Source organism: Microtus pennsylvanicus, chromosome 9 (assembly GCF_037038515.1).
Source record: "Microtus pennsylvanicus isolate mMicPen1 chromosome 9, mMicPen1.hap1, whole genome shotgun sequence".
NCBI classification, from domain to species: Eukaryota; Metazoa; Chordata; class Mammalia; order Rodentia; family Cricetidae; genus Microtus; species Microtus pennsylvanicus.
This window is the reverse complement of record NC_134587.1, coordinates 15398277-15412031: the sequence shown is the minus strand read 5'-3', so window position 1 is coordinate 15412031 and position 13755 is coordinate 15398277. Positions and strand designations below refer to the sequence as shown.

General features: G+C 38.6%; 1 protein-coding gene and 1 long non-coding RNA gene across 2 annotated transcripts in view; one reads left to right on the top strand and one right to left on the bottom strand.

Moving 5' to 3' along the window:
• Scn9a (sodium voltage-gated channel alpha subunit 9) overlaps nt 1-8428 on the bottom strand; it is a 124907-nt gene extending 116479 nt beyond the window's left edge. The window contains exon 1 of the mRNA XM_075984995.1: nt 8088-8428. The gene's annotated coding sequence lies outside the window, so the exon portion shown is untranslated. The remainder of the gene's footprint in view (nt 1-8087) is intronic.
• Nucleotides 192-11667, top strand: LOC142857207 (uncharacterized). Its single transcript, XR_012911784.1, has 3 exons — nt 192-334; nt 5878-6846; nt 11443-11667. It is a non-coding gene; the product is annotated as an uncharacterized LOC142857207 (long non-coding RNA).
• Nucleotides 11668-13755: the final 2088 nt, after the last annotated feature.

Sequence of the window (13755 nt, the reverse complement as noted above, 5' to 3'; positions counted from 1 at the left end):
GTGTGTGTATATATGTCCATATGTATAAATGTGTGTGTTTATGTGTAAGTGTGTCTCTGTGTGTACATATGCATATAAAGACTACAATAAAACCTTGAGTGTTGTTTATCAGGTGCTCTGTACCTTTTAGAAGATTGGGTTTTTCTTGTTTTATTTGCTTGATTTCAGATAGAGTCTTTTGCTGGACTGGAACTCAACAAATAGAAGAATTTAAAATACATCCCAGTGGCCTCATGTTTCTAACGCTGAGACTCAAAAGGCAGGCCACTATTGCTAGGTCACTTTAGATAGGTTCTGCTGATCATACTTATGGAAGGTGACTTCCTTATGGAAGGTAACTTTTTATCAACTGGGGTTACACTTCTAGCCACGCATGTTTTTTTAACCTTAAAAATATTCACATTGGGGAGGGGGAGGAAAATGGGAGGCGGTGGCGGGGAGGAGGCAGAAATCTTTAATAAATAAATAAATATTCACATTGGTAAAATTTAGAGGTCACTCACTGAGCTGTTGGAAACCTGTATAATTCTGCATCTTACTATCCGCACCTGAAAGAATGAGTGAGGCCTACCTTTCAAAGGGAACAGCTGCAAATCCTTGACACTGGGCTCTGTATAAGTGGGATCTTCCTTAGTAAGACTACTAAACTAATACATTTACTATCCATAATTTCAACAAGATATTGTCATGTCCACCCTAACAGAAACATTCTCACTATCTGTCTCTTTTCTAGTATCTTTAGAGTAGTGTTAGTCAATGTCCAGCAGTATATGGCCCATCGTTTTCTGTAACTGAAGAAGAATTGTGGGCTTCTGAAGAAAACACTGAATAAAACCTGTTAAACTACTACCCTTATTTAATGATTACATTACAAGGTTCTGATTTTTATTAGTATGTCATGTACATAGAGATTGTGACAGATATTTGTATCCATGCCCAGAAACTTTGCTTCTTTGAAAGTTCTAAGATATATTTTGGATAGAAAATTATTAGAGCAAATTTGAATGGCATTTATAGGTAAGAACTTTTCAGATATATAGTTTCCAAAATATCCAATAAAAGTAATATAGATATATATAACACTGACAATTATATAAAGTACACACACACATACACACACACACACACACACACACAGAGAGAGAGAGAGAGAGAGAGAGAGAGAGAGAGAGAGAGAGAGAGAGAGAGAAAGAGAGAGGCAAACACAGACCAGTGATTCTCGGTTACACAATGAGACCCATATTGTGACAAACAACAGCTACATTGATAAGTAACTATTGATTACCGAAAGTGCCAGTAGAACATCTGGCAGACAACTTCCATCAATGAAATTCTTCTTTAATGTAGAATTATCATAGTGCATGTTCGAAAGGATGACAGAAATAAAGAAGGGCATTAACTATCTCTTCATTTTCAAGATTCATCCATATTTTCCTTCTTAATTTTTAGATGCTTCATATAAAATGTTCAGCAATGACCTTTACCAAAATGCTTAACCAACTGAATGTTAAATTCAAAATAAAATGGTAGTAACTTAGAAATGAAAAGTGATAATTGCCTTTAAAACTTGCTAGAGAAAAGCCTCAATAATCATTGAACTCTATATAAAATAAAAATAATTATCTGTATTGTCGATTATATTTAAAATATGATCAAAACAATCCTTATTATAATATGCTAGCTTTCCAAATGAATAACCATTATTATTTAATGCCTACTCATCATGTGTGCACAGTAAAAGTATATATTTATCGCTATACTTTTGCCATATATATATATATACACATATACACAAATATAATTTATTTCTTTAGCGATTATTAAAGTGGATATTGATGACTTTCCAGAGAATGAAACTGAGTTTGAGACATTGGATTTAACTGAAAAAGCAAAGCAACTAACACAAAAATCTTGAATAAAAAGTTGTGCTACTATAGTAAGCACAAATTTACTTTATGTGATTTTAGCATCTTATAAACATGATTTACAATGATTCTGGAATAGAATACGGATATAATAGGAATTTTCAGAGGCATTTTTCATAGTTAGTCCATTCAAGTTTATTCTTGAAATTCTGTCAAATGATAATGAAGAGATCATAAGGACTTTGATCCCAATTGATCCCTGAGGATGCCACTTCCCTTCTCTCCAAGTTAATTGCCAGGAGCTGAGGAGTTTGCACAGAGTAACACATCAAGGTTTATGTAGCCAGGTGTGGTTGCATTTGCTGGTTTCCCACCAACCAGGAAGTGCAGTTAAGAAAGGTTTATTTTGGGTTCTAGGCCCATCTGGACACTCATAGCAATATGTTGAGTAGAATACAAACTCTTTACTTTGAAATATTTTATTCCTTAGTAGGATTATTTATAGAGAGTTGAGCTAATATATTTGCCAGAAAAAAACATTAATTTTATCATACAGGAGAAAGTAAAAGCATAATTTGCTAGCAAAGCATTCTATTTTACCCATTTACAACATATTCCCTTATGCCATGTTCTTGAGGAAGTGCTACCCAATAGATTTGAAATGATAATTACTTAATAGAATGCAAATCGATGCATGAAATACGATGAACATTTATTATATCTGATTTACTTGTTGATATTTAATTGAATATGTACACTTATTTCATTTTGACTTCGAAAATATTGACATTATATTTTATCCTAATTACTTCAGGTTTCAAGATGTATGCCTCATGAGCAACAAGCAAGATTGTGAGGGACTGTAACGAGTGACATTATCCCAAAATTTAAAAAGCCACCAAGTAGTTACCATGCAGTCTAGTTTGGCCTGCGATACACATCAAATTTCATTAAAAATTACAGTCCTTGTACATGTCTTAATGCGCCTGTCTGATATTATTAATCTTCATTTACAAACTCAATTTTCTTTTTGTTTGTATTGTTTGACTTGAAAGTGGAGTATGTAGCGGCATTTATGTCAAATGCTTACGAAAAGAAACAGAGGAAAGAGGACAGATAAAAGGAAAAGAGTGAAGCAAGACATTTCTTTACTGCAGGGTGGGGTGCTAGAAATTGCACTCATTTCCTCTAAATATGTAATGAAAAAATCATAGGTACATTTAAGGTTTACTGTATTTTTGATAAATGAGTCAGGAAGCTTTGTTTAAAAAGATCAAAGTAGTTATTTTAAAGAACATTCTGAACAGTGCTCTCAACCCTTGACACACAAAGTAGCTAGCAATGAAATTACAATGATAGGTTTTTTTAAAAACAACAATTTATGATAATTTGTCTCTGTTTCACCACTTTTAAAAATCCAAAAAGTTCTATTTTCTGTATTAAATAAGCAACGACAGTGTGTTTCTTTGGTAATAATTGCTATTTTAAATAAAGAACCAGAAAGGACCATTTCCTCAGTGGGACTCCAAGGACAGAAGCACCCAGCTCTATACATTGTGCCAATCCACATTTATTTGTCTGAGTATTTTCTGGCACCACTCAAGGTCTCCCCTTTCCTTCCCTCTTTATTATGGTCTGGCACTTCTCCTGTCCACCCACAAGGGTTTCGACTATCCAAATTTCATTACTTTTTTTAGCCGCCAAGGGCTGATGGCTTTCCTTGCTACTGAAGGCCATTTCCTTCCAGTAATGCAAAGAGGAAAGAGTAAATAAAACCCTCAATGAAGAAATTCCATTTTGTAGGATAGCAGCACACCAAAATCAATCTCTGAGATTCCATAAAAGCATTATGTACATATTTCCAAGACCTCTCACAATTTTTATAGTATTTTATGACATCACGTAGTCTATTTTATATAGCCTTGCCATGCCAAGTGCTGCTATGACTCCACCTAATTCTGAAAATGCCAGACATTCCTATATAAAATGAGCTAGATCATTAGTGAGCTATAAAATGGAAGACCTTTTTCAGTTAGTACACAGGTCCAATCTAACCCTTTACTATGACAGTGTCACATTAATAACAAATTTTACAACATGCTTGGTGAAAATTCATGGATCCTTTTAATATAAAACATTGCCAAAATTTGAACAGAGAAAAATAAACCCAAGCCAAATGGGAACACACACACACACACACACTCACACACTAATCAAAGCTGGTCACTCAACCAAAAGTTACTTTTGCAACAAAATACTAACACCAAAGTTGTTTGTTTGTTTATTATAAAAATGTTTGCTCTTGTTTTCTATGTAGGAGTGTTTGGGCTACATGTTTGCATGTGTATTATGTGCTTGTAATACCCTCAGATGCCAGAACAGGGCATCAGATCCCCTAGAAGGGGAGTTACTGAATACTGTGAGCCACCCCGTATGAGCTAGGAACTGTATAAGAACAGCAAGTGGTCTTAACCATTGAGCAATTTCTCCAGTCCTCATTTACTTTATGTTTTTTTTTTGTATGTATTTATTTTTGTTTTTACATCCTGACCTAAGTTTCTCCTTCCTCGTCTCCTCCCAAGCCTAGGTCACTTCCTTGCAGACTCCCTGGTTGTCAGTTGCTTTCTTTAGTTGATTCTGGGGGGTTTATGGTGGTATCCTTGACTCCTTTGGCCCCTACAATCATTCCTCCCTCTCTTCTGCAGGATTTCCTGAGATCTGTCTAATGTTTGGTTGTGGGTCTTAAGGGGAATCTTTGAATCTTGAAAAATGAAGGCAATAAAGAGACTTACTTTATATTCAAAATGCTGAGGAAGGGATAAAATTCTCTTTATATGATACTACCATTAACCAGGATCAGTGATGAAGTACCTATCTTTATCCCAGTACTGGTGATGCATCTTCATGGCCCCTCCGCTCTCTCTGAGCCCTCCTAAATAAGTACTTCAAATATGTAAGATAATTTCATCAAGTACTGAGAGGAAACAATAAGATCTTAAGGAACCTTCAAGGTCATCTCAGCATATGCCCATGCCCCGAGTTTACTCAAGTCTCTGCCCTTATTAAAACGAATACTTTAGTATCTTAAACAGTGATTTCGGTGATCCTCAAATGCTTAAAGTCTTAGTATAATAGTGTGATGAGACTATTGATTAGTTTCCACTTATAGAGAAATCATTTTAGTTCATATATTTCAACTTCTTTTTAATATATTTTAATCTACTTATTGTCATTGTCTTCCTAAATATACACAATACTCTACTTATCTTTGAACACATTACTGCATGTACTGATGATAAATGGGATTGAATCCCAGGCAATTTTAATTTTACTTTTTCAAAATCATAAGCAGAGTTGTAAACAAGCTAGATGTTTGATTACCTACAATGTTGATGATACATAAGATAATACATTTTTATTATTGATGAATTTTATGGTGAAATAATTCATGTATTCATGCAACATTATTTATATAAATACATATAATCCCTCTACACGGCAACTCTATTCTAAAACCTAAGACAGTAGTGAAGTTATTTTCTTTTTAATGTTCATCTCTGAAAAACATCTGAGGAGCATAACAATTACTATAGAGGGGACAACGAAAGTTCTGAGATCAAAACTAAATGGCAACAACCTACTCTGACAAGGTGTCAACAGCAATCTGCTGGAGACAGAGATCTTCCAGTTGTGATACAAAATCAGAGAAGGAGATGGTCACACACTCAAAAGACAACAGGCAACAGAGACAGTATTTGAGACATCCTTTGGCTGTGGTACTGCTTTCAGTGTTTTAGGTACTAAAATACCTGAATACACACATATGCGCGTGCACACACACACACAGAGTGGGGGAGGGAGGGAGGAAGGGAGAGGGAAAGATGAGTTCTGTAGAGGTTAGAAAGTGAGACTAACCAGAGCGGTTAGAAAATAAACAACATTCCAAAAGGAGTTTGTTGTTGCTGTTACTAGTCTTAGTGTTTCCATGTTTAATTTTAATTTTCTTTTGCAGATATGAAGCAGTGAGTATTTCAAAGAATAACGATGATGATATTGCTGTGAGTGGAGAATGCATCACAGAGAAACTAGTCATCCAACTGAAGAGAGAAGTGTTCCATCTGAAGTATGATTCCAAGTAAACCATGAGGCTGACATGAACCTATACTGATTTGGTGACTGTATAGATAGAAATTCAGATGGATGAGCTACATTAGAGAAGTATTGTGGAATAGAATATGTTTAGGAGGAAATGCTCATAGGTCTTTCTAGACGTGGATAGGAACAAACGGGGTCATGAGGGAGAGGGAACAGTCAAAGACAACTTTGACACTGTATGAAATATGAGTCACTTACTCAGATTATAAACATTTGGAAATACATTAGAAATCTAACACGGAGGTTTAGGCAAAATCAAATATCATTAGCATGCCTAACACGGTTCATTTATATTAATAAATGTTAGCTCCTTTATAAGAATAATGATAAGTTTTAGAAAAACACCACACAAACCCTTCTCATACTTTGTAGCCATGTGCCCACATATAATACAAGTAGATCAAATATGTTTTGTTATCGATGTGAACGCTCAAAGTGATTTCCCTTGCTGTAGACGAAGTGAGTTGAACATGCTAAATAACCCGAAGAAAACACACTGACTCCTCTGAATTTCTTTGTGGCCAAATCACCTCAGCAACAAGTAGCAAGAAACACAGAAGCTTTATGACTAGATGGCTCCCATGATCACCTGCGGCTCCCCCAGGGGCTGGGGGGAGGATAAGGAGGTGCTAGATGTTTTTGGCAGACGTCCAGACCTGACTCAGCTCTCTCCCCAGGACCAGCATCAGGTACACGGAAAGCCCAGCCATGCATCACAGAAGCGGCGCACATTCTGCATATCCGGCCTCCGTGACAGAGTGCTGCTGTCTTCGTCTACCAGCTACACCACCGTTTACTTCTAAAAGTAAACGTTCCTTTAAAAACTGTAGGTTTTTTTTTTTAAAAAAAATACCATAAACAAAATTGGCATCAATTTTATAAACGGTTAGTATGTCTTCCATAACATCAAACTCCATAGTTTGTCTAGCATCTTGTAGTGAATGATTAGGATAACTAATTATCAAGACAGTTAGCTGTCTTGATAATGTCATACATGGAAATCAGATAAAAGTCTCTTTTAAATTACACTTTTAAAAAGAAACCCCATTTACTTTAAATTGTAAGAAGGAAAACACTAGTTTAAATACATGAAAATGACCAAAACAGAAAGAAAAAGGTGTATTTTTCCAGTGCGCAGGGAAAGGGGATAGAAAAGAGCATACTTCTAGACAGAAGAGACCCCCTCCCCCAACACCGACTCACTTTCAGAAAATCCCATCATTTGTGTAAAAGCATATGTTAATTTGGTCTTTATCTTTTCTAAATTAGCTTTGAAAAAAAATTCCCCAAGCTTCGTTGTAGAAAAAAATTGCCATTGTATTCGGATTATTTACTATAGATGTTAAACTCAAGAAAACAAAACAAAGCAAACAAACAAACAAACAAAAATGTGTAAAACTTTTTGCTATGATTACAAAAGCTGGCATTGATTTTTTATTTGTTTGTTTGATTGTTTGATAATCTTGTTTGGATCACACTGTTGTACTACATACATAGTCGAAATATAACGTACTCAGTTCTACTATACAGTGCTGATTGGCCTGAAAAAATAAGCTGTTGAGAAAGGGGCTGATCCGTCATCTGTGAGTGCTTTTCCGAGATCATAGCCTTTCTGGTCTCTCCCAGGTAAATCAGCTAATCTGCGTTTGCGTGGTCATCTTTGCGGACACAGCTGTAGGGCATATGCCTTTTCTCTAGTCAAGAAGTATGAGCTGGCCCTGGTACTGAGACCCACGAAACAACTCTGTCGGAGCAGCCGGAGAGAAAAAGATTGTTAAGCATCGCTACCTTTTCTTTGCACATTACCAGAACTGGTAGGATGAGAAGCTGCAGGGGTGTGTATGGGAGGGGGCAGCTTTCCGGTTGAAGTAGTTGGATCTCTTTCTCCGCTGACCACCCACCCACTTTTAAACCTGGTGGCGCAATACTTGGTGGCTAAATCCGAGTTATGTGAAAATAGACACAGGTGGGTGTGGCAGTTGAGGGGAGCACAAGGAAGAAGACCCTTAGGTCCCCATTCTGCCACATCCGAGGGAGGATCAAGAAAAAAAAAAGACTTTCACTGACCTGCGACCTGGCCTCACGGATCATGCCCACCCGGGATGTGCACCTGCGAGAGTCTTATCCAGGGGAACTCTTCCTCTCTCCCCACACTTCTTTCTTGCCACTGCTTCTTTCTTTCAAATCCTGTTACTCAGAGCGCCTGCTACTACCAGCCGCGGATACCCAGGCTAGCCAGGAGGATTGTAGAGCCTTCAGTCGCAATTGGAGCGTTGGGGAGGCCTGCACCGAGTCTGCTCCCCGTCTGCCCTGGATGAAGCGACCCCGCCCTCGGGCAGCCAGCAGCGTCGCCTGGCCTCCTCTAAACTCCCTGGGCTCTCAGGTCCCCACCCCTCGCTCCCTCCGCCCAGCCCTGCAGACCGCGCAGGGCGGAGACCTAGCGGTTGGGCGCGGTGCGGTGATGGTCGGGATGCGGCAGCCTCTGTACTGTGGCTAGTTTAAGGGGACAGGAAGGGGTCGCACAGCCCCGCATACACCGCCACCTTGCTCGTAGGGTGTGTGCGAGCCTGTGCCTGTGAGACCCGGCAGATAAAAGAGCCCTTCTCTTACCTCGCCCCTCCTCCCTCCAGGCCCTTCCTTCCTCCTGTTCAGCGCAATCTGCTAATGTTTCCGAGAAGCCACTTTATGTGGCTTGATGACTGAGCCTGAAAAAAAAAACTCCAAGGTTGAGAAGAGTAGCAAGGGGCTGGAGCTCGGGAAAAGGGTGCAACGAAGCACTGTCCTCCAGGTTCCTCCCTGGCTCCAGGTTGAGGCCAAGAACTATTCCTTCCTATGGGGCTTGCCTTTGATAGAGCTGGGTAGTGGTACTCAAAACCCACCTGTAGTCTTTGTTTTCTACCTGCTTCTTGTACGAGACGGGTGTGGTCTTCTAAATACGTAAATAATGTATATTTCTTTTTGAAGGAGGACTGCAAACAGTGACTGTCTAGATAGGGAGACTTTAGATCTCTTACCTTAATACACAATTTGCCCCAAGGAATTTCAGAGCAGAGCCCTGTCCAGCATATCTCTCTCTCTCTCTCTCTCTCTCTCTCTCTCTCTCTCTCTCTCTCTCTCTCTCTCTCTCTCTCTCTCTCTGTGTGTGTGTGTGTGTGTGTGTGTGTGTGCGCGCGCGCGCGCGTGCTGTGTCTGCGCTTGTGTTACACAGAAACTTGACAGGAAAAGCAATAAATTATATTCCTTAAAGAGAGGCAACAAAAAAAATCCATCTTCAGAGGATGATGGATTCGGAGGCACGGTGGACTTAAGGACCCAGCTTTCAGAAAGTACAGGGCATAGATGAGTTTAGGTAGGAGGGCTTTTTCTGCAGCATCTTTCTTTGCTCCCTTATTTCCTACTGCAGAAGTTCAGTCAGTACTCATGGTTTGAAACCCCAGATCCACGTGGCCTGCTGCTTTGGAGGAAGGGGTGGGGGTTGCGGGTGCTTGGATATTGCATCCTATACAGGAAAACAATTTTTTATTTGTTCTCTGGACAGGCAAATAAGTTTTTTGAGTTTGTTCTCTGGAGAAGTAGTTCCTTTGTCTGTGATTCTCAAAACCACTTGCTGGACAAGTCACCTCTTCCTTGGTTGATTTCAGATATAAGAAGAGTTTGATGGTGATGGAAGCAACAATGTCCTAGAGTTTTGCAACTCTAACTGTAGAGCAATTTTAGGTTCCCAGCAACACTGAGAAGGTCTCTTAGAGATTTTCTACAAATCTCTTGTTCCCAGATGTGCATAGAATCCTCTCATTATCAACGTCTTCACCAACGCCCTGCATCTATTAAAACTGATGACCCTACATTGCTTAAAGGATCACTTCTTTAGAGCACTGAAGTGCTGTCCATATGGAGCTACTGTAGTGTATTAATTCATGTCTTCATTGCTCCCAGGGGTTGGCCATCTTGACTAAAGCATCGATAAAAGGACAGAAAATTCTGCAATATGTCACATTTCCATAATAGAATAAAATATGAACACGGTGATAGGAGAAGAAGAAAACAGAACAACAAAGAAAAGAAAACAGAGCAATGTCTGATGGCATAGGCCAGATCGTAAAATGTTTCTTGTACATTCACAAAGCTGTGGGTTCAGACCTCAACCTTACAGAATTTGGACATGGTAGAACACACCCATAATTCAAGTACTTGGCAGATAGAAACAGGAAGATCAGAAGTTCAAGGCCATCATTATGTAATATAATGAGCTACAGGCCAATCTCTGATCTTCATGACACTTTCTAAAAAACAAAGAATGTTTGAGAAAGAAGGTAAAATTTTCTCAATAATATTATATTTACAGTATGTTTTCAGAGTTCTTAAGAACTTTGGGACTTAAGTAAAGCTGTGGTTACCAATAGAAACCCAGTGGTTCAATTGTTTGATGTGTAAATGTGGACTGGTTTGAGAGTTCTTGGTAAGTATTAAATTTTTTATTATTAATTAGACATTTTTCACATATCCTGTTTTGACTTTGTCCTTTCCTATTTTCCATTTCCTCACAGATCATGTTCATCTTCCTAGGTGACCAACCATATGTTCTTTTATTCTATGGCTTTCTCTTTTTTCAAAAACAAAACCAAAACAAATATAAACCATAAAAATAAAAATCACAAAAACCCAATAACAGAAAAAAACTAATAAAAAACAGCAAAAAAAAAAACCCCACAAAAAGTCCATGGATAGGAGGAGTTGAAGTTTGTCTTGATTTGGCCAACTACTCCTAGATGTGGGGCCATCTGCCTGAAGTGGTTGAGATATCCAGTGATTTTTCTTGGGTACCAGTTTCAAATGACTTCTTGGTTAGAGGTGGGACCCCATGTCCAATTCCAATTTTGGTACTGGGACTTCATCTGACTTGAAGTTATACAGGCATGATGTGGGATTCCCCTCTGTATGCTGTGAATCCATTGGTTAATAAAGTAACTGGCTTGGCCTGATAAAGTAGAACAGAGTAGAACAGAGCTAGGCGGGGAACATTAAACTGAACGCTGGGAGAAAGAAGAGCAGAGTCAGAAAGAAGCCATGTAGCCCCCCCCCCCCCCAGAGACAGACGCTGGAATTTTGTCGATAAGCCACAGCTATGTGGCGATACATAGGTTAATAGAAATGGGTTAAATTAAAATGTAAGAGTTAGCCAGAAATACGCTTAAGCTATTGACCAAACAGTATTGCAAATAACATGGTTTCCGAGTGATTACTTTGGGGCTGAGCAGCCAGGAACTAACTAGCAGCCTTATTAAAACACAGATATTGTACATGCTGTCATAGTCTCTGTGAAGTCATAAGCACATCAGTCTTGTTGTATCAGGAAGACACTGTTTTTCGGGAGTAATCCATTACCTTGGCTCTTAAAATATTTCTGTCTCCTCTTCCACAGAGACCCCTGAACCTTGAGGGATGTGTTTGATGATGACACGCCACTTAGGAATGAGTGCTCCAATGTCTATCAAACTCTGGATATTTTCCAGTAGTGAGTCTCTGAGTTAATTACCGTCTACTACAAGGAGGCATATCTCTGATCTAGATGAGTGAAGTGCTGATGTATGCATATAGAACTATGTAATTAGGAGTTGTTTTATTACTATGTACTAAGTTTATCATTATAAAGAGCCCTACAACACAATTTTCTATGATGTGAATAACAACCATGGCATCTTTAAAATTTTAAAATTGCTCTTAGCTTTGGTCACTGAGAGTAATGATAAAAGTACTGGACTTTATTTAATTTATGCTCACAAAGGATCCCTTGCGAGCTTGAGTTGATGCTGCTATTTTTGCATCATGAGAAGCTAATTACTCCATGGTACATGGGATATTTCAGATGACAGGCTTTATGTTCTCCTTCCAGATGAACTGAACGTTCCCTCAAAATAGTCTTCTGTTGGAGAATTCTGTCTGATAGCTGCTGGTCAGAAACCAAAATCCACCATCGCCTTGAAAGCTCTAGTGCCCTAGCTAGAAACACAAATATGTCTTCTTTGAACTATGATTTACTATCACATATTTTTATTAGAAACATGCTACAAATGAATGCTCACAGTCAAGATAGATCTGAATTACAAATTATCAAACACCTGCACTTTTCAAAATAGCCTAAACTAAACTCGTTGGAATAAAATCCTTCATGGGACTCCTCACTGACATGCAGTACTGACCCGCTTTGAGACTCAACCCTTCTGCCAAAGAAGATGGAGCCTGATAGCCAATAAAGACAGGAAAATGAGATTAATCCTAATTCTCACATAAAAGACACAGAACACACCTTGGATAAAACACGATTTCAGCAAAAGCCAAGGAGAAGTGAGTCAGAGAGAGAACCATGACCACCAGGCAATTTCCTATGTCGAAAAGTACAGAGAAATAGAGAAGGAGATAAATGGTATGAAGCATTGAATTAGGGGAGGTTGGTGGGAGAGGGAGAATAAAGGAAAGTCTGTTAGGACCCTTCACATTCATGGAAACTATCTATTGAAATGTCAGATTGAGGCCTGCAGAATGAAAAGGGTTTATTTGCAGTGAAGGGGGGTGGCCATCTGAAAATCATAAGTTCTATTTGTGTATAATACATCCATTGAACTGAAGTGGTAGTGCGGTTGTATGAACAAGGCATGGAAGAAGATGCGGAGAAGGAGGGCAATGCGGATTATCAACTGTAAAATAGCAGTCAATATTGCCTTGGTCAGCAAAGCAACATGGCTGTTCTGACCATTAACCATTTCTGTTCCAGAGTCATGAGGAAGAAGAAGGAATTCTCTAAGATATTTATTCCTATAATGGCAATGGTATGTTTTCTAGGTAACTAAGCTGAAGCATTTGAAGGTTGAAATAACCAGCTAATGAGACATTGATACCCAGGAAGCCAGAACCACTAGCTGGCAACTGAAGTGTCTCAGGCTGGACAGGAGTAAGAGCCCATCCTTGTGTCTGTCTTCCAGTGTTGTAACAGTTTAGTTCAACATTGTACAGTCAGCTAATGTAAGTAGACTCAATGTTCCAAGGAACAGGCAGGGCAATGTAATTGCAGATATAAAAGTGATGAAGAAAACAGACACCAAAATCAAGCAGATTGGTGATCTTGTTTTCCTAATAAGGCAATGCCAGAGAGACAGAACAATGAACAAAATATAACAAAATAAACACACCAAGGATTGGTTAAGATCTGGTAATTTCAGGATCCTTTCAGAGTCAATTTAACTACTGTATCATTTGAAACTGGTCACACAAACAGCAGAACTTCTCATGGTTCAACTCCACTGTGTTTACCTTCATTTTGATTCTCAGAAATTGGAATTAAATTATAAATATTGTTAAACCCATTTCTTCCACACAACAGATCTTTATTACATCTCCTCTTTGTCTTTATCCCCTCTCCACCCCAGGTAGAATTGTTAAAACAGAAGAAGTTAGATTTAACCATCTCCCTTGAAGACACAGTTAAGAATGACCAGAGCTATTGATTTAGATCCCTTGACTCTGGAGCAGGTGCTGAGTACCAGGCTTTGTTATTCCCACAGAGAAGTTTGCTACTCTGTCTCACAAGTACAATAAATGCAAGTCAGAAAATATCACCCGAGTTGAAAATAAAATTTGATATCTGTAGAAGAACAAAATAAACCCTAAGCACATAAACCTGTCATCAGATCATTTATTCACAATTAGATCTGAGAATGAAGTAAATAAGTAAAGAAGA